General features: G+C 41.7%; 6 non-coding genes across 6 annotated transcripts; 4 read left to right on the forward strand and 2 right to left on the reverse strand.

Annotated features, from left to right (window-relative positions):
• Window positions 1–9282: 9282 nt before the first annotated feature.
• On the forward strand, window positions 9283–9354 carry TRNAE-CUC (transfer RNA glutamic acid (anticodon CUC)). Its single transcript has one exon. It is a non-coding gene; the product is annotated as a tRNA-Glu (tRNA).
• A 2275-nt stretch (window positions 9355–11629) lies between these two features.
• Window positions 11630–11701, forward strand: TRNAG-UCC (transfer RNA glycine (anticodon UCC)). Its single transcript has one exon. It is a non-coding gene; the product is annotated as a tRNA-Gly (tRNA).
• Window positions 11702–12520: 819 nt separating this feature from the next.
• Window positions 12521–12592, forward strand: TRNAH-GUG (transfer RNA histidin (anticodon GUG)). Its single transcript has one exon. It is a non-coding gene; the product is annotated as a tRNA-His (tRNA).
• Window positions 12593–13580: 988 nt separating this feature from the next.
• Window positions 13581–13653, forward strand: TRNAK-CUU (transfer RNA lysine (anticodon CUU)). The gene has a single exon. It is a non-coding gene; the product is annotated as a tRNA-Lys (tRNA).
• A 7047-nt stretch (window positions 13654–20700) lies between these two features.
• TRNAN-GUU (transfer RNA asparagine (anticodon GUU)) lies at window positions 20701–20774 on the reverse strand. The gene has a single exon. It is a non-coding gene; the product is annotated as a tRNA-Asn (tRNA).
• Window positions 20775–27090: 6316 nt separating this feature from the next.
• Window positions 27091–27254, reverse strand: LOC113611819 (U1 spliceosomal RNA). The gene has a single exon (XR_003429618.1). It is a non-coding gene; the product is annotated as a U1 spliceosomal RNA (small nuclear RNA).
• Window positions 27255–27457: the final 203 nt, after the last annotated feature.

Consider the following 27457-nt stretch of genomic DNA (forward strand, 5'->3'; position numbering starts at 1 on the left):
GGCGATGGATACACAGGGATTTGTTATACTAGTCTCTTTCTTTTTGTAAATGTTTGAAATTTTCCATAATAAAATTTTAAAGTCAGAAGTCATCTGTGGGCCCTGTGAGATTATTGGAGAATTTTTACCAACATCCTTGTCAAAGCCCATTGACCAAAGACCACTGGGAACAAACCTGAAGTCAAAAAATTGGGTTTCTTGGGCTTCCCTGGTGGCGCAGTGGTTGAGAGTCCCCCTACCGATGCAGGGGATATGGGTTCGTGCCCCGGTCCGGGAAGATCCCACATGACACGGAGAGGCTAGGTCCGTGAGCCATGGCCGCTGAGCTTTCGCGTCCGGAGCCTGTGCTCCACAACGGGAGAGGCCACAACAGTGAGAGGCCCGCGTAATGCAAAAAAAAAAAAAAAAAAAAAAAAAAAATTGGGTTTCTTGCTGCAGCAAGGAAGAGAATGCTGCAGTGGGACTACGGGATCAGTTCAGTAAGGGGAAGTTAGGAGGAGCCTCTTGTAGAGACTGGGCTGCTGTTGGATGATTCTCAACTAGAGTTTAGAATAGTAAGGGCCAATTCTGGACTGAATATTGTCAAGAAGCAGGGGTATTTCAATGGTTGGGTATCTAAATTTTTATCTAGGAGATGGAAGGATTAAAGAGGGATTGGAGCTAAAATTGGTTAAAACAACAACAAAAAGTAGCAAATATGCATGTTAAGAGGGGATGTTTGCACATTTTTGTAATTGCAGAGTGGTCTTGTCTCTGTTTTATTCCAAAGTTGCAATGTGGGTCTGATAAGCTGAGAGATAATAATTGCCAACCTTGACTTCTATACTTAGCTAAAATATTATTCCAGAATCAAAAATAAGTAAAACATTTCAAACAAATTGAAACCTGAAGGAATTTACCACTAATATACCCTTGTCAAAAGAACTGTTAAAAAAAAAAAGAACTTTTAAAAAGATTTACTACAGAAAGGATGATTTGAGCAAAGAAGATGGATTAGATGGGAGAAGAACTGGTAAACCAAGAAATGTGTGGCTAAATCTAAATAAATAATTACTGCATTTAAAAAACAACTGCTTCTGAAAGTAGGCATAGAGGGAACTTTCCTCAACATAATAAAGGCCATATATGACAAGCCCACAGCCAACATCATCCTCAATGGTGAAAAACTGAAAGCATTTCCACTAAGATCAAGAACAAGACAAGGTTGCTCACTCTCACCACTCTTATTCAACATACTTTTGGAAGTTTTAGCCACAGCAATCAGAGAAGAAAAGGAATTAAAAGGAATCCAAATCGGAAAAGAAGAAGTAAAGCTGTCACTGTTTGCAGATGACATGATACTATACATAGAGAATACTAAAGATGCTACCAGAAAACCACTAGAGCTAATCAATGAATTTGGTAAAGTAGCAGGATACAAAATTAATGCACAGAAATCTCTGGCATTCCTATATACTAATGATGAAAAATCTGAAAGTGAAATCAAGAAAACATTCCCATTTACCATTGCAACAAAAAGAATAAAATATCTTGGAATAAACCTACCTAAGGAGACAAAAGACCTGTATTCAGAAAATTATAAGACACTGATGAAAGAAATTAAAGATGATACAAATAGATGGAGAGATATACCATGTTCTTGGATTGGAAGAATCAACATTGTGAAAATGACTGTACTACCCAAAGCAATCTATAGATTCAGTGCAATCCCTATCAAACTACCACTGGCATTTTTCACAGAACTAGAACAAAAAATTTCACAATTTGTATGGAAACACAAAAGACCCCGAATAGCCAAAGCAATCTTGAGAACAAAAAATGGAGCTGGAGGAATCAGGCTCCCTGACTTCAGACTATACTACAAAGCTACAGTAATCAAGACAGTATGGTACTGGCACAAAAACAGAAATATAGATCAATGGAACAGGATAGAAAGCCCAGAGATAAACCCACGCACATATGGACACCTTATCTTTGATAAAGGTGGCAGGAATGTACAGTGGAGAAAGGACAGCCTCTTCAATAAGTCGTGCTGGGAAAACTGGACAGGTACCTGTAAAACTATGAGATTAGATCACTCCCTAACACCATACACAAAAATAAGCTCAAAATGGATTAAAGACCTAAATGTAAGGCCAGAAACTATCAAACTCTTAGAGGAAAACATAGGCAGAACACTCTATGACATAAATCACAGCAAGATCCTTTCTGACCCACCTCCTAGAGAAATGGAAATAAAAACAAAAATAAACAAATGGGACCTAATGAAACTTCAAAGCTTTTGCACAGCAAGGGAAACCATAAACAAGACCAAAAGACAACCCTCAGAATGGGAGAAAATATTTGCAAATGAAGCAACTGACAAAGGATTAATCTCCAAAATTTACAAGCAGCTCACGCAGCTCAATAACAAAAAAACAAACAACCCAATCCAAAAATGGGCAGAAAACCTAAATAGACATTTCTCCAAAGAAGATATACAGACTGCCAACAAACACATGAAAGAATGCTCAACATCATTAATCATTAGAGAAATGCAAATCAAAACTACAATGAAATATCATCTCACACCAGTCAGAATGGCCATCATCAAAAAATCTAGAAACAATAAATGCTGGAGAGGGTGTGGAGAAAAGGGAACACTCTTGCACTGCTGGTGGGAATGTGAATTGGTTCAGCCACTATGGAGAACAGTATGGAGGTTCCTTAAAAAACTACAAATAGAACTACCATATGACCCAGCAATCCCACTACTGGGCATATACCCTGAGAAAACCATAATTCAAAAAGAGTCATGTACCAAAATGTTCATTGCAGCTCTATTTACAATAGCCTGGAGATGGAAACAACCTAAGTGCCCATCATCAGATGATTGGATAAAGAAGATGTGGCACATATATACAATGGAATATTACTCAGCCATAAAAAGAAACGAAATTGAGCTATTTGTAATGAGGTGGATAGACCTAGAGTCTGTCATACAGAGTGAAGTAAGTCAGAAAGAAAAAGACAAATACCGTATGCTAACACATATATATGGAATTTAAGAAAAAAAAATGTCATGAAGAGCCTAGGGGTAAGACAGGAATAAAGACACAGACCTACTGGAGAACGGACTTGAGGATACGGGGAGGGGGAAGGGTGAGCTGTGACAGGGCGGGAGAGAGGCATGGACATATATACAGTAGCAAACGTAAGGTAGATAGCTGGTGGGAAGCAGCCGCATGGCACAGGGATATCAGCTCGGTGCTTTGTGACCGCCTGAAGGGGTGGGATAGGGAGGGTGGGAGGGAGGGAGATGCAAGAGGGAGGAGATATGGGAACATGTGTATGTGTATAGCTGATTCACTTTGTTATGGAGCAGAAACTAACACACCATTGTAAAGCAATTATACCCCAATAAAGATGTTAAAATAAATAAATAAAATAAAATTACATCAGAAAAAAACAACTGCTTCTGGCAGTAAAAAAACACAATAGTAACACATAAAGCAGGAGAGGAATTGTAATTAAAGCTGTCATATTTTTTGTCAAGATTTATTGGATTTATGCTTTAATTAATTATTTTAATTAATGAATATTTAAGTATGTATTGTAAGGGTAGGTACCAAAATAATAGGAAAAAACAGTGTGTTATTTCTGAACCAAGAGGAGAAAAAGGGGAATTAAAATAACAAAATAAGACCAAAACTTGATTAATTCAAAAGAAGATAAGAAAGAGGAGGAAAAAAAGTATAAATCAAAACACCATAATAATATCATAAGCCAAATTTTAAAATCAGGTAATTCTCACTGATCTGTAGAAAATGATTTTGGAAGTGGGGGAAGAGTGGAAGCAGGGTCAGCCATTCAGAACTACGATTGTGGCCAAGGAAACAATGAGAAGTGGTCAGTCTTAGGATATATTTTGCAGGTAAAACTATAGGACTTGCTGATGCTCAGATATTGTTCTTGAGACTAATTTTTACTACTTTTGACAATGTCTATTTTTAAAGGTAGATCATTTCTCTCATGATTCTGTTCCTTATAAAGCTTTAAACTAGTCTATTTTCTCTAAATCCATGGCTTTTGATAGGAAAAGTTTCCCTTCTCTCCTAGAAGATGGTCACTAACTCATTGTTGCCCCAGGATGATTTAGAGCATGGTTCAGGTCCTTTAGATCTTTCCCATCCCATTTACAGACCTTTCTCCTTTACCCCTTTGGATTCATTTATATTGTAGTTGTAAGTTACTACATGTTCATTCAGTGTTAGGAAGCTGTAAAGAAGCTGCAACAGGAAAAGTAGTGGAATGAACTGGATAACAGCTACTAATTTGTGTACTCTTTGTGCTAGGATAAAAAACATCCCAGCTGTGGCTGAGGGTAGTGCTACCTTTGAAAGTATAGACAAGGTTAAATGATAGGAGAAACACAGCAGAGAATATTATGTTGGTTTTACAATAGGGGAGTAGTCTTAGAAATGGGTAGGGAGAATTGTCATGTGACACAGTAAAGCAGACCAACCTGGACAAGGGTAACCATAATAATGAAAGTAGTTTAAATAATAGCATTGCTGAATATCTGCTGGTGCCATATGCTATGCTGAGTGATCTGCATGATAATATTTCTAATCCTTACAACAACCCTGAAAGGTAGATTTTATTCCCATTTTACAGATATGGAAGCTGAAGTTCAAAGGACCATCTTGCCCAAGGTTTACCTAATTCAAGCCCAGATTTACCTGACTCAGGTGCCAATACTCTTTGCATTATAATGTCTTTTATAGGTTCAAAGGTGGCTGAGTTTAAAAGATGAAAAGGAAAACAGAAAAGATACAGATTTAGACAGGGATGTGAGAGACAGTATTGGCAGAACAGAAAGAACAATCCCTAGATCTTCAAATTAGAATGCTGGCTCGGAGAATGGGCCTATCATTAGTAAATAATAAGAATAGAGACAGGCTGGCATCCAGCTTTTATATACCTAAGGAGTTCAACAAAATTTGTGTTTTGACTCATTTAAACTATGTTACAACCCTTAACTTATAGCAGTATGCTAAAAAAAAAAGAAGATAACATTTGATAGCCTCTTTATTTTGTGTCAAATGAAAAAACAAAACAAAAAAACAAACAAGGAAACAAGATACTTTTTTTGTGGGTTTTTTTTTTTTTTTTTTTTTTTGCGGTATATGGGCCTCTTACTGCTGCGGTCTCTCCCGCCGCACAGGCTCCGGACACGCAGGCCCAGCCGCCCCGCCACATGCTGGATGTGGGATTCTCCTGGACCGGGGCACAAACCCGCGCCCCCCGTATCGGCAGGCAGACTCCCAACCACTGCGCCACCAGTGAAGCCCGCAAGATACTTTTTCAAATTCATTTCAGATAAAGCCAGTGATGGTTATGGTGTTCAGTTGTTATGGGTATAAGGGCCTACTTGATAAATTCACCTTGTAGTAAAAGTTTGCGGGACTTCCCGCAAGGGAAGGAGGCGCGGTGGTTGAGAATCTGCCTGTCAGTGCGAGGGGACATGAGTTTGATCCCTGGTGCGCGAGGGTCCCACGTGCCACGGAGCAGCTGGGCCGGTGTGCCACAACTACTGAGCCTGTGTGCTGCAACAACTGAAGCCTGGCTTATTTCATTTAGCATAATGTTTTCGAGGTTCATCCAACTTGTAGCACGTCAGTACTTCTTTGTTATGTCCAAATAATATGCCATTGTATGTATATACCACAGTTTTTTTATCCATTCATTCATCCATGGACATTTGGGTTGTTTATAACTTTGGGCTATTATGAATATCATGCTGCTATGAGTATGCACGTACAAGTATTTGTATGAGTACCTGCTTTTAGTTCTTTGGGATCTACCTAGAGTGAAATTACTGGACTGTGTTCTATGTTTAACATATTGAGGAGCCTCCAAACTGTGTTCCACAGCAGCTGCAACATTTTACATTCCTGCCACCAGTGTATTAGGGTTTCAATTTCACCTCATCCTCACCACACTTGTTATTTTCCATTTTTAAAAATTACAGCCATTCTGGAAAGTGTGAAGTGGTATCTTACTGTGGTATTGATTTGCATTTCCCTAATGACTAATGGCATTGAACATCTTTCCATGTGCTTGCTGACCATTTAGATATCTTCTTTGGAGAAATTCTATTCAAATCTCTTGCTCACTTTTTAATTGAGTTGTTTGTCTTTTTTGTTGTTGAGTGGTAGCCCCTTCATTCTTTTTTTTTTTTTTTTGCGGTATGCGGGCCTCTCACTGTTGTGGCTTCTCCTGTCACGGAGCACAGGCTCAGCGGCCATGGCTCACGGGCCCAGCCGCTCCGCGGCATGTGGGATCTTCCCGGACCGGGGCACGAACCCGTGTCCCCTGCATCGGCAGGCAGACTCTCAACCACTGTGCCACCAGGGAAGCCCGCCCCTTCATTCTTAAAGGATATTTTTGCTGGATATAGGAATCTGGGTTGACAGTCTTCTTTCAGTGCTTGAAAAATTTGTACCACTTCTCCGGCCTCCATGGTCTCTGATGAGAAATGTGCTGTCATTCAAATTGTTTATCCATGGTATGTAAGGTGTCATTTTTCACGGATTTCAAGATTTTTTTTCTTTGTTTTTAGTTTTCTGCAATTTGACAATGATGTGTCTTGGCATGAATTTGTTTGGGTTTATCTTCTTTGGGGTTTGCTCAGCTTCTTGAATCTGTAGGTTTATCATCTGCTAAATTTGGGGAGTTTTACTCATTATTTCTTTTAGTACGTTTTTCAGTCCTGTTCTTTTTCTCTTCTTCTGGGAATCTGATGACACAAATGTTAGATCTTTTGTTATAATCCCACAAGTCCGTGTGACTCTGTTCTTTTTTTTTTTTCATTCTATTTTCTCTGTTGTTCAGATTGAGTAATTTCCATTGTTTTATCTTTCAAGTCACTGATTCTTTCCTCTGTCCCCTCCACTCTGCTGTTGAGCCCATCCATTGAGGGGTTTTGTTGTTATTGTATTTTTTAGTTATAAAATTTCCATTCAGTTCTTCTATTTCTTTGCTGAAACTTTTCTTTGCTGGGACTTTCTATTTTTTTGTTTGTTTCAAGTATCTTCATAGTTGCTTGTTGAAACATTTTTATGATGACTGTTTTAGAATCTTTGTCAGATAATTCTACCGCGTTGATCATCTAGGTATTGTCTGTTTTCATTCAGTTCAAGATCTTTCTCATTCTTGATATGATGAGTGCTTTTTTATTAAAGCCTGGACATTTGGGACTCTGGATCATATTTAAACCTTCTGTTTCAGTTTGCTTCTTCTGATACTAATCAAGTAGAGGAAGTGGGGGTAAGGTACCTTGTTACAGCCAGGTAGGTGTAGGAATCCAGGTTCCCCACTTAGTCTCCATTAACACCTGAGAAGAGGGGCTCCTCATTACTGATGGGCAGGGGTAGGAGTTCCACCTTCCCATATGGCCTCCACTGATACTGGGAAATAGGAATAACCTTGCTATCACCAGGTGTTGGTGAAAGTACGATTCTCTACCATGTTTCCTCTGATACCAATCCAGCAGTGAAGAGGAGGACCACTTCTTTACTGGCCTGCTGAGAGGAAGTCTAGGTACCCCATATACCTAGACTTTACTAGGTATGGGTAGAGGTGAGCCACAATTCTTTCTGTGGCATTTGGCTGGAAGTAGAGCAGTTATTATCTAAAAGTTTTCTATTTTGCTAGGCTACCTCTTCCCTGGTCCTTTGGCTAGAGAGAGCAGGTTTTGTTGTTGTTAATACTATTGATACTTCCTAGTTTCTCATGATACCGAAAATTACCGGCAGGTGGCAGAATAGCTGATGAAAATGGACTGTTCACCAAAACATAAGAAGGCTGATTTCCTTTGTGACATAGGGAAATAAAATCTATTACCTTGCACCCACCCTGGATACAATCCCAAGATTTTGTTCTGAGGGTTAGATATTCTTTATCAGCCTTTGAGTACAGGTAGCTGCCCAGTGGGAATAGAGCTGGAGTAAAAGGAATGGGCTTTGTTAGGCTCCTTGGTGACATATGACACCAGGATTACTTGGGTTTTGTGAAAATAAATGTCTAGCATTTAGTTACTCTTCTCCCTAGGAAGGTGGAGATTGGATGACTGGAGAATTAATACTTTCTTTAAACAACACTGATACTTTGAAAGCGCAACAAAACCCCCAGAAACACCCCATATCCTATCACTCATTTTTTCTATCAGGCCCTGCTGATATGTACACATATATGATTCAATTTTTTAATTCTCGTTTTCACTTATTGTCAAAGGTGTTTTCTGATGTTAGTGCATGGGGGTGGCTTTTAAAAATTTATATTTGAACTCATGTGCAAAGAATTAATCACACTGCAGTCATCTGACCAAAAAAAGGTCTGAGGGGAGGCTTTTGATTGTTTGTTTCATTTTTGGTTTCCTCAAATTTTTATTTTGAAAAATTTCAAACCTACAGAGAAGTTAAAAGAATAAAATATTGAACATTCAATTACCCTTCACCTAGATTCATTGTTAACATTTTGCCATATTTGCTTTCTTTTCTGTCTCATATAAAGCTTATTTGCAGACATTGATGGGTATGGCTTTCAAGGTTCCTTTAGTCTAGGTATGCACCCTAGTTTTCTTTTCTTTCTCCTCACTTCCTCTCTTCCTTCTTCATATTTGAAAATTTTGAAGCTCCAAAACTCTTTCTCTTAGTTTCCCACCAGCGAGCTGTGCTCAGATCCTGCTGACCACCAAGCACCCGTAGGCTGAGTCACTTTCACTTGTCTGTAATATTCGTTTTGGCCAACAGAGTTCGGCTTAAATTCACACGAGATGGGAAAAAAAAAAAAAGCTGCTATAGGACCAGGATCTCCTAGAGTTGCTTACACGACAACCTTTATATTCCTTAAGGAAAAGTTCCTAGTCAATTTGGCAAAGCCCAGTTGGAGACCTCTACTTTTCTGCTGATCCCAATTCAGGAAATCACTGCAACTACAGGAAGCTGAGAGTTTCCTATTTGTCCGTCTATCTTTTCTCCAGACATTTGTCTCTGGTCTTGGGAACTGCGATCGTGTGTACACGATCCTCCCTCAGCTCTGGGAACCATGCAGAGGAGTTCTCTCAAGGGTTTTCTACTCCAAAAAAGAAATACGAGGAAAAGGTAGCTTTGACGTGGGGAAGGCCCAGTAGTCAAGAATCTCAAAATCTAGGTGGTTGAAACAATATGTGTCACAAAAAGGGTGGAGACACACGTTGAATTAGCCTCATACATTCTCTGTCGCAACGCTTTTCCACATTCCCTGGTGGTCTAGTGGTTAGGATTCGGCGCTCTCACCGCCGCGGCCCGGGTTCGATTCCCGGTCAGGGAAAGAGTGTTTTTTCCTACCTACACAATACTTTGTGTTCGTTTTTCTTCCTACAAAATACTTTTAATGACAGTTCCTATAGAACACTTTTAATGATTAATTTTGTTTCTTCTACTCAGTTGCCACATGGGTGACCTTAGCTGAAATACAGGAAATGCAGGAAAACATAAAGAAAAAATCGTTTACCATTCTACCAACCATCGGTAGCTATTATCCAGTTTTTGAAACAGAAAATGGAATAATGCTGTACATACTATTTAATTATCAGTTTTTTTTTAAACATCTTTATTAGAGTATAATTGCCTTACAATGGTGTGTTAGTTTCTGCTTTATAACAAAGTGAATCAGTTATACATATACATATGTCCCCATATCTCTTCCCTCTTGCGTCTCCCTTCCTCCCACCCTCCCTATCCCACCCCTCTAGGTGGTCACAAAGCACCGAGCTGATCTCCTTGTGCTATGCGGCTGCTTCCCACTAGCTACCTATTTTACGTTTTTACCAGCTATTTTTAAAGTTAATATATTTCTAACACTTTCCAGTAGAAATAAATACACTTCAGCAACATGATATTTTCTTTCAATTTAATTATTTAATTTTTGTAAAGGTAATATATTTACATGGTTTAGGATTCAAATATCCAAAAAGGCATAACTGATAAACCTACTTTTCACCTCGGCCATCTAGTTTTCTTCTAATAAGGCAGCCAGTAGTAAGTTTCATAACTATATTGTAATATAAGTATGTTGTAAATATAAAATATAAATAGATTGTAAATACAAGTACATGCATACATACGTATATATTTCAGTATGTTCCCCTCGCTCGCACAAATGATAGCAATCTATACACACACACTTTTCTGAACTTTGCCTTTTTCACTTAATTTTAGAAATAGTTGCAGATTACACATGAAGAGCTTCCTCATTCTTTTCTATGGCACATAGTATTCCATTATATTGATATTCCATAATTAATCAAACCAGCTTCCTATTGATGACACTTCGGTTATTCTAATCCTTTGTGGCCATAAAAATAATCTTCTACATGTGTTATTTTGTATGTGTGTAGAATAAATGTCCAAGAATTAAAATGTTGGTTCAAAAGACATGTGCATTTGTGGATGGGTAGTGCCAATATGCCCTCCTTAGAGGTCCTGCCAATTTATACTCCCACCAGCAATGTACAATATAAAAAAAAAAAATGTGGGTTTTCATCAAAATGGATTTCATCAATCGTATTTCTGGACTTTTAGGTTTTTCCTCCCTAAAATTTTGGTTTTACAAATAACACTTTGATGAACATCTGTGTGAATACATCTTTGTATATCCTTAGGGATTGCTTTAGGATAAATTCATAGAAGTGGAATTACCACTTCATATCATATATTAGATGGGTTAAATAATTAAATATAAGAATTGAAACAATTAAAAAATCGGTGGATAATTATCTTATTGGGCTGGAGAAGACTTTTTCAAGGTAAAAGCAAACACAGAAATCATAAAGGATAAAACTGATAGGTTAGACTACATAAAAACAGAAAACTGCCCATCTGAAAATCTTATAAATAATAATATAAGACAAATGCCAAACTAATATGTAAGTAATATACATATAACATAAATTACCCAATAGCAAAAATCGACAAAGCGTATGATTTAGTAAGTCCCAAACTAATACAAATAATTAGTAAGTTTATGAAAAATGATCAACCTCAATAGTAATACAATAAATGCAAGTTAAAATGAGACTCCAAATTTTTATGTTGCACTTTCGTAAAGATAAAAAGAATGATATCTAGTTGCCTGAGGTAATTTGGTAATACTCATTGAAAAGTGAAAATTGGTGATATCGCTCCACACAGCAATTTGGCAATATGTATTCAAAGCTTTAAAATGTGGGTTATCTTTTCAATGGCAACTTTACCTTTATGCATTCGTGCTGAGGAAGTACTCTCAAATGCGTAACGATATGTGTACAGAGATAACACTCGCATTAAGGCCTTAACTCGTCCACTTGATTTCAGAGGCTCCCTTCAAAAGACAATAAACTAGAATTAATGATTTTCCTTCCCTAAACCTCTGAAACGACTAGAAAAACTACCACAACATTATCAATATAATCATAGGTAAAATCCTAGAGGTCTTTTTTTCCTCTTCGTCCTTTGGCTTTGTGTTGAATAGTTCTCTTAGCACGAATCCCTAAATATGAAAGACTTTGGTTGGAGCAAACCATGACGAACTAGTAATAAGGATACAAACAAAAAATTTCTCGTGTGCGTTGGTGGTATAGTGGTGAGCATAGCTGCCTTCCAAGCAGTTGACCCGGGTTCGATTCCCGGCCAACGCACTACTGATCTCTTCTTTTCTCCGGAAGCTCGAGTAGAGCAAATAGGGGGATAAAGAAAAACCTTTGACCACCCATCCGTCCTCAAACTCTGAACCTTCTGGAAGACTCTACCGTGAGCGAACCTCCAGACTTCATGCAGCTACCAAGGCAAGCCCATTTGCTGCGTTTGGCCTCTTGCTTCGCACCAGTTCACGATAATTCTCCTTTTGGGGGTCTTTAGGGAATGTCAGAAATGGAGGCTGATCGGATATGTTTTTCTGAATACTCGGAGGCGACTTAGATTTACTAAAGAGTCAGAATAAGGAAGTCAGCCCAAGACTCCGAAGTTCCTGAGAGAGCGCGCCAAGGAGCAGTGAGGGAAGCAAGAAAAGTAATAAAGGGGGACCTCACGCCGTTTAGCAGCTCACCAGCTTCGCTTCTCTGCCGGTTCCAACATTCGCAGGGTACAAGGTGGAGATGTAAATAGGAAAATCCTCGGGTTGCCTAGTGGGGACGGCTTGATTATTTGGAGGGGAAAGAGAGAAGTGGCTTGTGGAGGGCGACTGGGGACGCGGTCCCTGAGCTGCAGGCGACACTCTCAGACCTCGTCGGGACTGGGTGCGCCGCCGTCCAGCGGAGGGGGTGATGATGGCGCGGGCACGGCGGGATTCTGAGACCCAAATTCGGGTGTCAGGGCTTCGAGGTTATGGGTGGAAACGTTTGGGATTTTAACCTAGGCGAATCACGCGAACTAAGCAAAGAAAGCTGCAGCACCACTTAGACAATCCTGTTTGTAAAGACATTAAATCCAACCGCAGTGCGCCGCCTTGGAGGTGGCGCGCCGTGATCGTATAGTGGTTAGTACTCTGCGTTGTGGCCGCAGCAACCTCGGTTCGAATCCGAGCCACGGCAAATGATTGTAGTTCACCTTGGTGGCCTCCCTTTTTGGAACCCTTTAAAGGTTAAAAAAAGCTTGTAATACGTCTCTGCTCAAGGCTGCATCGCAGAAGTGCAGTCTACGAATTAGGTAAATAACTGTCTCCACTCAGCTCCCTTTGCGGCTCTCCCACCTAAGCGAATCTAACCAGCCCTGGCAAAGCTGCTACAGGGCGGTGTGGAGCGCCTCGGAGCAGCAAGCAAGGCCTACCTTCACCTGAGCAGAGGATAGAGCCCTTCGCTGGTGACTCTGGAACTCAGCGCCTCTTCCAGAGGTTGAAGAAATGAACGTTTTGGAGAGTGCAGTGAAATCTCCCGCGAGCGCCCACGCCTGAGGCTCTAAATCCCATCCGACTTTAAATCTCAGCGGGACCTTCAGGTCCCACAAAATTTTAGTATTTAAAAACAAAATCGTGCCCCCAAATGAATAGTCAATTGGACCTAACTTCGACTGACGCGTCCTTCAGCCTCACCCCCACCCCATGCCCTGGTGGTCACGGTTTGGGGGGGGAAACGGTTTCGGACCGAGAAGAAGGAAGAACGAGGCTGCAGCACCAAGGTCCCGGGAGCACAAGTCCCCGCGCCCCCTCTACTTCTCGCGGCAGTTTGCGCCTCTCATCCCCATTCCCTCGCGCTTTTTCGCCTCCTCTTCTGGATTCCGGGTCCTAGAAACCGGGTTCTCCAAAAGAATTTGCTGTCCAAAAGGTCTCAAGACCTGTCTAAAAGGAATTTGAAGAAATGTCGAAGTTTCAGGACTAGTGATTCCCGCGCCCTCTGCAAGCTCTTCTAGCCCCGTGCAATCCCATCACTCTAGAAGCCTGGAGTTTCTCGGTGACAAAAGCTAGTGCTGCGTTTAAAATCCTGGAGCCAGAGAACTCTTTCAAACTAAGCTGTGTATATCTTTGACCGTGCAAGCTGTCCCTCAAAAGAAATTATATTCCTGTAAGAAGACTTGCGAAGCAGCGCCCGGCTAGCTCAGTCGGTAGAGCATGAGACTCTTAATCTCAGGGTCGTGGGTTCGAGCCCCACGTTGGGCGGTACTTGTTTTTCCCCGCCTACCTCTGTTTTATTGAATCTTCTCTTGTTAGCTACCAACTGAACCAGCAGCTTCTAAATAGCCATTGTGGTCACTGTTGTTTTAAACTTCGGTAAATTGTTCCAGAAACCGCCTCTACTCGCCCCAAATCTAGCAAAGAAGAGGAATCCGAGCTGCCGATTCCAGCATCTCAGGTTGAGATCAGGGGTCACAGATCTACAGCCGCCCGAACCCAGGCTCCTCCGAGGAGGCTCCTCCTCCTCCCCGCGGGGCTCCCCCTTCGTCCTGCCTCGACTCTGCTCCACTGAGAAGACATCTTAGGACATGACCAAAAGGAAACACTTTCGTTCTCTTCTCGTCTGCGGGAAATTTTGGATGAAGTATTGAAGGGCCTTCTTAAGTAGTTAAAATGTTCTCCATTAGGTGCTAAGGAGCGTGCCTTTGCTTTTTAGGTTTTGAAACGTTCATCAGCCTCAAAGGGCTGTAAAATACAACTAGTTTAGGAAGATCTCGAAACGAAAAAGAGGAGAGGCCGCTGGAAATGGAGCTGAGGAGGAGGGACGCGGAAGAGCGAAGAAAGGGGGAAGTACGATAGGAAGGGGAGGGAGGAGCAAGGACGACGGCCCGGAGCTGGCAAGTGGAGAGATTGCAGCGGTCTCGTCAGATGCATGTAAGCGGACTCTCTGGAGCGCTGCGCCCAAGCGTTCCGAGTTAGCTATTGATCGACCGGAGAACTCTGTTCTACCCCGAAGGCCTGAAGTTGTTTGTCTGATATTTGTTCCTGCTAAATCTCTCATTCAGTGTTGGGATGAGTGGTGTGAGTAAAGTGGGTTTTCAAAGTGAGTGGAAGCAGAGTTTGTCCCCAGTCATCAGGCTTCTCCACCACAACGCGGACACTCGCTTTTAACTCCTCATACAGGTCTTTCCCACATCTCCCTAAGCATCATTTACCAGTCATACTTTTTTTTTTTAAGTTTGTAAATGTGCTTTAATCTCCTTTATATATCCCGCCAACCATCTCCAAAATCATCAAAACACTAGCCGATTATTCTCAAGGTGTTGTGCCGGGACAAACATCACCAGCATCATCTGGAAACTTTTGAGAAACGCAAATTCTCAAGCCCTACCTCAGACCTACAGATTCAGAAACTCTGGAGGTGGGCCCAACAATCTGAGACTTAAGCTCTCCAGGTGATTTGGATAAATGCTCGAGTTCAGGAACCACTGCATTAGGGCAACTTCCTTTCCTATCAACCAAGATGTACCATGTTCTTGGGTAGGAGACTCAACGTCATAAAGATAACACCTCTCTTTAACTTGGTGTCTGAATTTAACATAGTTTTCATTAAAATATCAAAAATATTTTTCTTTTTTATTCAAACTGGACAATATAATTCTAAAGTTTAAATGGAAAAATAAGCAGTAATACTCAGGAAATTCTTTTTTTAAAAGAACAATAAGGAAGGATTAACCCTATGAAATATTAAAATGCCATAAATTATAATGATTAAAGCAGTAAAATATCGTGTATGGGTAAACAACAATTAATGGGACAGCACAGAGTCCAGAAATTGACCAAAATACATGAAGAAATGTAATACATTAGAAAGAGGGACTCAAATCAATAATTCTAATGACCAATTTTTTAATAACTAGGTAGCTGTCAACAGAAGGGCTGTGACAAAATAATGGGAAAAAATAATGGTCAATGAATATCATACCCTTTACATAAGGGTAAATTCCAAATTGATCAAAGATTTAAATAATAATGAAAAGGAACATAAAAGTTCTTGTAGAAGCATGAAACAATTATTTTATTATCTTGGGGGTGTGTGTGTGTGTGGAAAAGCCTGTTCTAACTATGACACAAACTCAGAAGTCCTGAGAGAAAATATTGATGAGTTTGACTATATAAACCAAGTGGAATCTGCATAAGCAAAGTCCAAAGACAAATGACAATTTGGGGAAGTATTTGCAGCTCACATTGTGTTAAAAATCCTCCATTTTGAGTTAATGCTTTGGCATATCAACATCCTTCTCACAGCCCTAATTGTGAATGCACACTCAAAAACAGCTGAAACACCCTGATGAGCAACCCAACCCCTGGACTCTAACTTTCCCCTCCTCCATCCTCTTCTCCCGGCCCCGCCCCCCTTCCTCCTCCTCTTTCCTTCCTCTCTTTCCCCAACTTTGTTTGCTTTCCTTAGACCCCACTCAGGACCCCAGTGAAGGCTTTGGCCCACAGGTCCTGGCTCTCACTGCTCCCCAGCTGTTCACTTGAACACACTGCCAGTTGGACCCCTGTGTGGCCCTGCGCACGCCCGCGGTGACCCTCTCTGGGACCTGTGAGTATAATAAACTTCTCTTCTGGTTCTCTTCCCTTCCTGTGGAGGCACCAAATTTACCATACCATGCTAGACATCTACATTCTTAGAACATACATCATGTACAAAAGGCTAATTTCCCTAATATTTACAGAACTATAAGCCAATAAGAAGTAAACCAATAACCCAATAAAAAGTAGCAAACATATAAAGAATAGAAAATATAAAAGGCTATTGCCCATATGAAAAGATACTTAACATTCAACATTACTATTAATGAAAGTAGTGCAATTTAAAACTAAGTTGAGATAATATTCTCAACTATAATATGGTAAATTTTTTAAAGTTTAATATGTTGGAGAGTTAATAAATATTGTTAAAGAGAGGGTAAATTGGTTTAAGTTCTACAGGGTGTTTTGAACAATATCTATCAAAAATTTAAACTTTTTTTTAATTTCAGTAATCCACATTTAGAAGTTTATCCTACAATATTCCTATACTTATGTGAAATTAAGTGTATACAAAGTTATTCACGGAGCACTTTTTATTACGCAAAAGATTGTAAACTCTCTAAATGTCCATCAGTTTTGGGGGTGACTAAATAAATGACAGTACAACCATACAATGAAATATAGTTCAGCTAGCTGTAAAAAAGAATAAGGAAGCTCTTGAGGGGAGATTTACAGAAATTGGTTATAATTCAGTAATAAATACATGGAAAACTAAGCAAATGGAAAAGTAACATAATTGTTACTGCCAAGGGAAGATTATATTCAAAAAATGATCATGTTAAATTATGTGGCTTCTCTGTTAATAGTTTATATATTAAAAATAATAATCATTGATCTCATCAAAATTAAGATATAAGTATATTGATGTATTAGGGTTCCCCAGAAAAACAGAACCAATAGAAGATACACACGTATGTATATAGAGATTTAGTTTAAGGAATGGACTCATGTTGTTGTGGAGGTTGGTAAATCTAAAATCTTCAGGGTAGGCCAATAGGCTGGATAGCCAGGGAAGAACAGATATTGTAACTCTAATCTGAAAGCAGGGTCTGGAGGCAGAACTCCCCCTTCCTCTGGGGACCTCAGTCTTTTTCTCTTAAGGCCTTCAATGGATTGGATGAGACCTACTCACATTATGGAGGGTAATCTGCTTTACTCGGAGTCCACTGATTTAAATGTTAATCTCATCTAAAAAAATACCTTCCCAGAAACATCTAGACTGATGTTTGACCAAATATCTGGGTACCATGGCCTAGCCAGGTTGACACATAAAATTAGCCATCACAATTGGGAAGATGGAGGAGTGGGAAAAGTGTGTGTGTGTGTGTGAAGTGGTAAGTGTAGGGGGAGTACGGAAAAGAGAGATAAAGTGCCTAAAACTAGAAAATCAAGAATTAACAATATATATATTTTTTCCAGTATGCGGGCCTCTCACTGTTGTGGCCTCTCCCATTGTGGACCACAGGCTCTGGACGTGCAAGTTCAGGGGCCATGGCTCACGGGCCCAGCCGCTCGGCGGCATGTGGGATCTTCCCAGACTGGGGCACGAACTCGTGTCCCCTGCATCGGCAGGCGGACTCTCAACCACTGCGCCACCAGGGAAGCCCAAGAATTAACAATATTTGTCTACAGAGACAGAGGTGAATAACAAATCACTGATTAAAAGAATTTAAAGAAGTTACTTCTAGGGAGTAGGAAATGGGGGAGAGTTTCAGGGGCCTGTTGGCTTTCATTACCAAGTTTATGAGTTTGACTCTCTAAACTATGTGCATATATAAGCTTGATAAAAATAAATACTACATAAAAAAGTCTTTTTCTATGTTGTAGTTTTTCAAGTATTTTACCAAACTGTTGTCTTTTGAATTTTGTAGGGGAATGGCTCAGCTGTGGCACCCAGGTGACCTTGTATGTATTTGCACAGGCCACACCAGCCAAGGCTTGAACTAAAACTATTCTGAATCTTACCACAAGGCAGAGCACCTTGTGATTGTCCCAAAGCAAGAGAGGATGGGAGGGTTGTGAAGAGTGCCAGGAGACAGCTTCCATTCCCCTCCCTGTCTACCCTGGGACAGTTTCTCATTGCCCTTCAGGTTCTAATCACATATGAGGCATTCTGCTCACCTCCTTATCCCTTCCCTGGGGACAGCTGCAGACTGCAAAACTACTTAGCTGCAGTCTAGAATTGGCTTCTCAATAACAGGTATCCCACAACTTGCACTGTAGTCACTGACCCCTTTTGTTTCAGTGTCATCCCTTTGGTTGTGTGGGTTGCAGGCCCAGGAAGTCTATACCTTCAACTACTCTTCCTTTTGCTGTCTATGTAAGTAATAAACTTTCTGAATCTAAAAGTGACTTGTTATAGCTTTACAAGCTGAATCACTCAGGCCTTGGCTTTGCCAGATATTGAGTGCTTGCTTGATTGATGTTTTGCAAAACAAATTCTTAAACTTTTTATGTAGCTAAATGTATTAAACTTTTTCCTTAGGGATTTTGAGTTTTGTCATGTTTAGAAAGGATTTTCCCTACAAGACTAAAAATTTTTTGAAAATTTTTTGGGGTATTTTTTGAAGGAAGAAAGGTGTAATTATTCTGCTTATGAACTGAACAGAGATGCAATGAGCTCCCAGATAACTTTGTGGCACATTCCCCGAGGCTCTCTGAAACCCAGACCTGCTGAGGATTGAGAGGGTTTCCTGGGACCTCCCAACTCAGGAACCCTGGGCTCTAAGAGGGGGATGTAGCCACTAAACAGATGGTGCAACGTCCCAGGCCTAGCAACAGTGGAGGGCAATTACTAGACCTGATTGGGCAAGGGGAGAGAGCTGTTCCTGGAACCTGGGAAAGTGATAGTTGTAGGTAAGGCTGTAACTGTAGTAGAGTGCCACTAAACAATAACTGTGGTCTTGGGGGGTGGCGGAGAACACAACTACTGCCAACCTGCAGGAAATAATTACCCTGACCTCATATTCCTCCTATACTCCCATTCCCAGTCAGTGAATCCCATTGGCTGTAGCCAGCAAGAAGTCGGTGGGTAGAGGAGCCCTTTTGCACAGTTCAAAAAGATTAACTTTCTGGGGCATATAATAGGGTGGAAAATGATGAGAATGTATCTGGAGGGACAAATGCAAAATACTCAGCAATTTTCATTCTTGTGATTAAAAAAAAAAATCCCATATACTCCCTCTCCTCCACCCACACTGCTTCCCCTGTTATTAACATCTTGCATTGGTGTGGTACATTTGTTACAATTGATGAACCAATATTGATTCATTATTATTAACTAAAGTGCATAGTTTCCATTAGGGTTCATGCTTTGTGTTGCATAGTTCTATTCCTGAGATTTTAATTGTGAAAGCATCTCATTATGAGGTGAGTTTTAGTGTCAAATAGGTTTTTCAAAAAAGGTTTTGTATTTCCTGAATTCTTTCATTTATTTGACATCTGTTTGTTGTCTTTAGACCTGTATGGTATCTGGACTGGAGATATGTATGTATGTATTTGATTCCATCTTTTTTCCCTCTGATCATTATAAACCCTAGGTTAAATTTTCTTCCAATCATTGTTTGTCAGAACCTTATTTTCTTGTCAGAGCTTTCCAACTTCATTAAAGCAAAATTCTATAACTGGTATATGTTTTTCATACCATAGCTAGAGTCTCTTTTCCACAAAAATGCTGGTAATGTGAATGAAATTTCAAAATGCAGGGGTTTTAGTTTCTTTCTTTTCGTTTTTGTTTGTTGGATTAATATCTGTGAATTTCTAGCTCAGATCAGACAAGCAGACAATGGAAGAAAGAAGCAAAAGAAAATCCTTCGGAACCTCTGGATCATGATGCTTTAAGTTCACAGAGATTGTTACTTGCCCAAGCTCCCAGAGGAAAGGCTGTGAGTGTGGTTAATGGCCTGCCTTGTGGCTTCAGCCTCCTATAGTCAAGTCTGAGTTACAGCTGGGTTTGTCTGAGGTTTTTAATATATACTTATAAAGTAGGTGACTACTTTGTTATAAAAATAATAAAGTCATGCCGGTTGACTTTATTGAAAATAAAATTGTTTTATTTTATTAAAAATAAAATTGTTTATTAAAAACCACCAGGTTGGTATTATTTGGCCTTTGGGAACTGGGAGCTTGAGTAGTGGAGGTGAGAATTTTCTCAATGTATGTACCTTTCTATAATCCCTTGATTTTTCTATTCTCACACACACACACACACACACAGTGCCTCCAGGAAGAAAGAAAAGAACTGCTGGACAAGTTCTCTCCCACCTTCATGTGACTGTTAAGTCTGTGCAATCCGGTCACCATAAAGGCATTTTAGACACTTGAGGAATGTCTCTCTGTGTTACCACCTATTCTGCACTGAATGTTGTTGTCCGTCCCAAATTCCTATGTTGAAGCCCTAACTCCCCAATGTAATGGTATTAGGAGGTGGAGCCTTTGGGAGGTAATTAGGTTTAAATGAGTTCATGAAGATGAAGCCCCCATGCTGGGATTAGTACTTATAAAAACAGAAGAGACACCAGAGTTTCCTTTCTCTGCCATGTGAGGATGCTGTGACAAGGTCTTCTGCAAGCTGGGGAGGAGGCCCTCAACAAGAACTGAATTCTGTCAGCACCTTGATCTTGGACTTTACAGCCTCCAGAACTGTGAGAGGTGGCGAATAGATAACCTAAAGTTGCAAGTAGCTAGCAAGGACTTCGATGAAGCAAAAGGTGACGTCCCTGGGTGGGCTTGAACCACCAACCTTTCGGTTAACAGCCGAACGCGCTAACCGATTGCGCTACAGAGACATGAGAGCGCATTCCCCATAACTCGTTTCCTGATTCAAGAAATTGCTTTGCAACCTCTGGCTGGGGACATCCTTAGATTCTCATATTCCGGAAGCCGAGGGTGCGCGCGGGAGACATTGAAGCCAAGAGTTGGTGCCATCGGGCACGTTTGGACATCGATAGAACGTTTGAGAGTCAGCTAGGGGACTCTGACTGCCGAACGCCAGATCGATGGTCTTCCCACCTGCTCCCCGCCTCAACAGCCGCCCGGCTCCAGGTGACGACCGCAGCCTCCCGGGCTGAAGTCCACGTTACCCTTCTTAGCTTCGCTCGCCGTGAGTCCCCAGTTGACTCTGTGGGCGCGCGTGCGAAGGACACGAACCAGCTGTGCCCCCACTGCGCTGCCCACGTTCTGCGCCTCTCTCTAGATGTGGACTCCGACCGGCAAGACCTCAGAACTGCTCGCGATGCAGCCCGCCCTCCAGGGCAGGGCCTCGCACCTAGTAGGCACTCAATAAATGCCCGGTGAAGGATGCATTCTGCCGCAGGGTCCTAGGCAACCAAGAATTCCAGTGTGTGCTGTAAGCTTTTAGGCCTACGAGTAACTCCGGAAACGGAAGGCTGGAAAGGTTTCTCAAAGCCGGAGGCGCTTTTATTCCCGCAGCTGACTGAGAACAAGGCAAAAGTCTTGACTTTGGACACGTGCGCCCCGGGACCGAGCTGAGTTCCCCACCCTGGACTGCGACTCAGCCTCGGTCTGGGGTCGTCCGTCCTGAGGGGTTGAATAGGGAAAGCTGAAGAAGAGGAGAAGAAAGCGAGTGGGAGTGGAGGCAACCCAGTGACGGACGGGGAGAGAGCGAGCTAGTGCTCTGGCCACTGAAGGAAAAGGCGAAAAGAAAACGGAAAATGCCTATTTTCGTTAAATAACTTTGATTACCCTCCCCCTGCCTCCTCTTTGTCGGCCACCGCGCTGACCATGATTGTGTACTGTTGGATGCTCTTGAATCCGAATGACTGAGGTTCCTCTTTGAAATGCTTGGTTAAAGACCGCAACGCCGTGAGATGTCACCGGAGTCCAGACCTCGGAGCAGGTGGCGAGGCGCCCCCGGCCCCGCGCCGTAGGGGGCGCACAATCCCCTGCTCACCGCTGGAGGGTGAGACAGGACTCCGACTCCGCCCCAGCCCTCCGAGGCCGGGAGTCGGCTGCGCGCCTCCTCTCCCCCTTCCCCTGCGCCCTGTGCCTTGCGGAGGAATGCTGAAGAATGTTATCCAACCACTTGTACTGTCGGGTAGATGCACTGGCAGAAGCAACCGTAGAGAGATACTGATAAAAATTCTGAAGAACAGAACGTCTGAGTAAGCTTAATCTCATTCCTGGAGCAGACTGAGTAATGCTGACTGTTTACTAAAGGTAGGATGATGACAACTGTAGCTTTAATCCCACATAAATAGAGCTGGAAGTCCACAATAGCTTTGTAGTCATGTGCGGGCTACCTGCAAGCATGCACTCTGAGGTTTTTTTTTCTCAATAATAAAATTAGCTAATACTCAGTTGGTCAACATGCGTGCTCCTTTGAGTCTCGATTTCTTATTTCCCCAACAGCCCCACAGAAGAGGTGGAGGATGCGCAGGGCTGAAGCACCGAAAGTGCACTTGGCGCTGCCTGAATTCTTCCTTGTGACTGAAGACCTTGGAGAAAAGCATTCACGATTGTCGTGGAAAGTTAGAAAATTCCAGTAACAGGACTAAGGAGGTGGATCCGGTAAACCTCGGTGGGACCTCTTGGGATGAATTGGAAAAGACCCTTTTATCCTGGACGTCCTTTCCATTGAAGTCTGGGGTTCCATCTGAGCGGAAATGAGCACAGGGAGAGGCCGTTGTAAAAGTCCTAGAGGAGGGCGGAGTCGCTCCCTCAACCCGACCCCACCTCTGCGCAGCAGTTTCTACCCACTACCCCGGTTCCTCCTTGAAGTCGGAAGTAGGACGATCGTAGGCCTGGTCCGTGACTTACTGCCGATGAGCCCTGGGCCGGAGGAAATCCATTAAACTCTCTACAAACCTATTTCCTCATCAGCAACTCGCCGTGGTTGCCTTCAGTCTTGGCGCAGACATTTTCCATTTGGGCAACTGATACCAAGCTGGTAGGGAGAAGAGAAGCTCACGGCTTTTCGTCTTCCTGCTAGCTCAGTTTGTAGCGTGCACGACTTCTAATTTCAAAGGCTTGAGCATAGCCCAGCTTCCAGTGCGTTTTATTTGGTTTTCTTTGGATTAGTATCCGCAGTTGCAGGGCTGTACTGCTCCCCGCAGTGGCCACGAGAGGGCGCGTGGTCCTTCTCCTTGGGACTCCGTCCCAGGAACCACTACTTTGTCTCAGTTTGGTTAGTATAGAATAGTGATGTCCAGTAGTTTTAATTCCTCTGAGACCGGCGGAACCCAAGATCTCTTATTTTTCACCACCTCAACTCTAGGGTCATCTTGGGTCGAGGCATGGGAGGTTGATTGTGTAAGCTCAGCCTTCCTGCTCATTCTATCAGACTGGGGAAGCCTCACAAAGAAAACTGTATTTGATTCAACATATTAAAATTCATTATTATCACCCCAGGACCTAGAATAGTGGATATAAATAGGAGATGTTCGATAAATATCTTTTTTAATTAAAAAATTCATTATTCTGAGAAGGGTGTGCAGGTTTCAGCAGATCACCAGAGGAGTTCTTGGTAGAAGAAAGATTAAAAACCCAAACACATGGAGAGAGACATTGGTGGGACGAAGACCCAGGCCCCGGGTGCAGCCTAAACACAGGCAGGGTAGAAATGGGAAGGAAGACTCAGAGGGAAGAACGGCAGAACTGGGAGGAGGAAGAGGAAAGGGGAGGAAAGAGATGGATTCAAAGGAGAAATGTATTCACTGGTCCCCAGTTATATGACAGCTGGTCTCTCTGGGCTTCCCCAGGCAACCATTGTCTTTTAAGGTAGCCTCTCACCCTTCCACCCATATGATTCTGGGAATTCTAGCATTTCCTATGAGGTCTACCAAGCCTACACCAAGTCCCCTCTACCAGGACAAGTTCTGGCCCCTTACAGATAGTCTTTTACTAATCCTTTCTTTTGTGGTCCTAGGACAGCCTGTAGGGGAGGCAAACTTCACCTCAACCCTCTTAGGGTCTCCAGCTAGGCCTGAGAATTAGATTGACATAAGACAGATTAAGAGGAGGAAAGCATCCAGATTTTCACATGTACACGGGAGCTCCAATAGGAAAATGAAAACCCAAAGAAGTGGCTAGGCCTAAGTATTTATATACTAGGTTGAACAAAGAGAAGTGATTATGGAAAAGTAAAACACATTGGAAGACTAAAGGAAGATACAAGTTATTTAAACAAAGTCTGTTTGTGTGGATTTCTCTCGGCCTTGAATTCCTGTCTCTGGTGACAAGAATGATTGTACTTGCTGTTTTCCAAATGCCTTTAGCTCAAAATAATTCTTATGCCAAATTGGCATACTTTGGGGTGGCATATAGTCAAAGCATTGGAATATAGCCAAAGAACAGGATCCTCAGCGCAGATGTCCTTGTGGTGCTGGGGGGTCACCATGCTGAAAGTGAATCCAGCAAGCCTAGATTGGTTTAGTTGTACTTGTTAATAAAGTAAAAACAAAATCCTTGGACCAGGTCATTTTAAATGTGGAAAACAGTGTTCAAATTATTTAGACATCAGTAATGCGTGCGATTAAAACTTAATTTTAAGGCACTGAAAAGAATCCAGGACTTCCACCTACAGCTATAGTATAGTAATGCCACCAGTTTAGTCTTCTTGCTGTAAACAACTATAAAAATGGACAAAATATGTGAAGCACCTGTTATAGACACTGGACAGAGGCAGTGCAAGACTATGATTGCCTGAGAGAGGGTTGCGGAAATGACCTGATGGTGGTATATAGCAAGCTGGAATCCCAGGAGAGCATGGTGTTCACACCGAGCTAAGGTAGATATCAGAGGACAGCTGAAGCAACTGGAATCTGCAGAGAACCAGAAAGGAGAAGACAGTTTACAGGCTAGTTTTCAGAAATCCATACTGGATCTCCTGCCAGTCATTTGCTGAGTGCTGGGCTGCTCGCGTGTGGAGAGCTACTACCAAGGCTTACCGGACAACAGATGCTACAGGATGGAAAACAGAACAGAGATCTTAGAAGTCTCTGCTGGCAACATTGGAATTCAGGCTTTGTTAATGACTCTTTACCACCCTGAGCATCTAGTTGATACTCCAGAAAGGCTGTTTTAGGAGTAAAGACCACAACCTAGTGTGAGGCCTACTCTTGATCCTCCCTAAAAAAGGATAAAACCAAGACCTGACAAGATGAGCAGGGTTTGGACGTTGAGTCACACCAAAGAGGGCTTTGGGAAACACCCTGGACTTTCCTCAGATCTACTGAGAAACCATTAATCCAGTCCTACACAAGTTCAAGGTCACTGGCCAGTAATCAAAGTGCGTAGTAGACAAATGTTGATACTCTTTGGAGGAAGATATCAGAATCCAGAGTCTCTACATTGCATCATTCAAAGTGTCCAGTAAACTATAAAAAATACTAAACACGCAAAGAAACAGAAAAATGTGACCCGTTCAATACATATTCTTAAAAAGGAAAACAAAGCAGGTAAAAGAAACGAACTCCAAGATGTCTCAGATGTTGGATTTAGCAGACTTTAAAGCAGGATTGCATTTTATGTGTGGTTCAGCAACGTGGGTTCCACTCATCATGGCTAATCTAGCTACAATCACTAGTGGTGCCCAAACAGTCAACAGCAGAGAACAACTCCGCCCCTGATAATGACAGCAGTCCCTAAATCGTTGAATAAAGACAACTAGATGTTCACATTTATCTGGCTGAATTTTATTTGTTGATAGTAGCTAAGAAGACAGTTGTTATAGATATCACTGACAGTTACAGAAAGGAGGTCCATAACAGGTATGAATATTTCCTTATTATATTACTAATAGTTTTATATGTATCAACCAATATTTTTCTCTTTTCCTCTTTCATCCCACTACCAGCTAACAAAATCTGTTGCTAGGAGTTAACTTTTAATTGCAGTATTTATTTCAGCATATCTAAGGTAAAAAGAATGTGACTCTGCTGGAAGAACAAAAAACATTCAAACTTTACCCTCTTCTGTGGAAAGATTGGCATGTTTTCACTGTTTGAGATAAGCATAATTTTGTTATTGGCTTTGTTTGAAAGTTAAGAATGGCTACCAAAGGAGGAAAAGGAAAAGATATATAAATATAGATATCTCCATATATATGGATGTCAAGTGCAGAAGATGTTTATTGTGGAAGATTCGTGTCAATATTACTAGGCTAGAAAAAAATCTCCCAGAACTCCCTTCTCTGCATAGTTCTGGGTTAACTTCGACCATAGGACGACATCAGCTGAGACTTTGAAAACGGAAAAGGAAGTGGCTACCACATTCATTTGGACCCTGAAAAGGTTAGAGAAGTCACCAGCGCTTTTTACTACTTGCACATGCAATTTATCAGCTGATAACAGGCAGGCTTGCAACAACCTCGAGCTCCTCTCACATTTCTTCCTACTGCTCTGGATCCTTGACCCAGCAAGGTGTTTAGCTTCTGGCAAACAGCAGTAACAAAACACTTTTCTCGGCCAACAGCAGTAACAGAACACTCCTATTTTTAGACTTTGGACATTAGAAGTAGTAACAGACCGACGAGAACTCCAATTCTTCATTGAGTTTCCTGAAGCATCTGCTCAGGATCCTGCAAAAACTTTCTTGCATCTGATCTCACACAAGTCTGTGTGGTAAAGAACAATAATTCCCAGACACAAACGAAAAACAACTGAAATTTTCTAAATTCTAAGGTGTAATAAGGAAGCACAGTGAAACTGAAAAGAAAAACAAAGAACTCGGCAAACATACAAGAACGAAAACACTTTTTCAACTTCCACGCCGCGATACGTTGCATTTACCAGACATCTGTGCGCTTTACTGCCTTCCAGAAACAGAGCAGAGATTCGCAGAAAATCCGAATCTTTTCACTCACGGCTGTTAATAGTATTTCAATGATCTGCAGCTATCTCCCTTCTCCTTGGCAATCACTGACTTGGCTCGTTCCCTTACCTAACAACAAATTATCTTTTTCTGCAGTAATAAAATGAAAAAGTATTTCTGGAAAATCAGTAACACTCCACACCTGTATTTCGAGTGTCATAACTAAAAACAGTTAAGCTTCGGCAGTTCTATCTGGTAAAAATACCACAATTACAGTGAAAACTACTACCAAAGCCATTGAAACAAACACTGTTTTTAATATATAGAAATAAACAAGGGAAAGCACGAACGCAGTCCCCCACTACCACAAATTTTGCAGTCGAGTTTCCCACACTTGGGGAAATCGCACGGGTCAGCAAATCCGAAGTGCAATAGATAAGCCTCACTCTGGAAAAACTACCTTCGTGGTCGTGGTATTTCCTCTCGCAGGTAAGTATAAGTTTACTACATTCTGCCCTGACGCACCCTGAGACGCCCTATACTGTACACACACGGTCACTTTCCTCCCCGCAGCCCCGAGACTTCCTGCCCCTTCCAGACAGCTGATCCATGCACTTGCAACCAACAGCCCTCGATTCGCTTCCACACTACGGGAGATCATGTCGTCTTTCACCACCAGATCACGAACCAGCAGACCCTG

Source organism: Aethalodelphis obliquidens, unplaced genomic scaffold, assembly GCF_003676395.1.
Source record: "Aethalodelphis obliquidens isolate GAN/ISIS:26980383/991018 unplaced genomic scaffold, ASM367639v1 scaffold70, whole genome shotgun sequence".
Lineage (NCBI taxonomy): Eukaryota > Metazoa > Chordata > Mammalia > Artiodactyla > Delphinidae > Aethalodelphis > Aethalodelphis obliquidens.